The following is a 1,093-nucleotide window of genomic DNA, read 5'->3' as shown; positions in this document are numbered from 1 at the left end:
GTTCTTACCCTGCAAGGAAGTGTCACGAAACACGACAGAATCCACTTATAAGAGTTTATTAGAGATAAAGGGACAGAGAGTGCGCAGGCCTGTGGGAGAGACATGTGTGTGGAGAAGAGAGAACTGGGAACATGGTGCTCCGCTTTAAAACCGGCTGGGGGCATGGCATCGCTACTCCACGCGTGTGCGTAGATCACATGGTCACGTTGCGCGCTTACGTGGCCATGAAACATCACGGATCCTGGTTACGCGAGACGCCTTAACCCGGAAATGGCTATCTTGACCTGGAACTGGCTAGGTGGAGGTGTCCAGGTCCGCCAGGTATCCTGGTTACGAGAGACGCCCTGACCCGGAAATGCCTATCCTGACCTGGAATTGGCTAGGCGGAAGTGTCCGCCTGGTATATGCGACCGTGGGGGCGTGTTGTGAACCCTTCACACAACACAACTCATAACAAATAAGATTAATGTCTATTGAGTCTTCATTTTGTTTCATTATATTTAGGAAGAACAGGAAAGTGAGAAAATTTATGTAAATTAAATAACACACACACCTAAAAACAAACAAACAACAACAACAAACCAGATCAAAGAATCAAAGGGGAAACAAGAATAGATTTTCCTACAAACATGAATGAATAACTATGCATAAATTAGTGAATGACAACCTCGAACAAAATAATTCTACCCAAAGAATGGGAAAAAGGAAAGCCATACTCAAAGTTAACAGAAAATAGAAGATAATAAAGGGTTTTTTAAAGAAAAGATATGAAGTTAAAAAAAATTAAAGTTATTTTAAAAACAGCAAAATTTATAAATCTTTAGTCAAGTTGATTAGAATGGGTAATTACTCAGATAAATAGACTCAAAAAAATAGAAAATACTAAAAAAAAAATGAAAAAAAAAGATTTCTATGCACTTCTTGCTGGCCGCAAGGATATATTACAGAGATTCAGCTGTGTATTAAAGCTATACTTTGACCGGTCAATGGTCTGTCAAAAGGCAAGCCATTTATTACGAATATTTGGTGTATATAGTTTTTAATATTTCAGCTGTCTTCTGCTATGAAATTCTTGTGTGCCCAAATACTTCCA

This window comes from Peromyscus leucopus, chromosome 11, assembly GCF_004664715.2.
Source record: "Peromyscus leucopus breed LL Stock chromosome 11, UCI_PerLeu_2.1, whole genome shotgun sequence".
Taxonomy (NCBI): Eukaryota; Metazoa; Chordata; class Mammalia; order Rodentia; family Cricetidae; genus Peromyscus; species Peromyscus leucopus.
The sequence above is the reverse complement of the archived record's forward strand: the minus strand, read 5'-3'. Positions refer to the sequence as shown.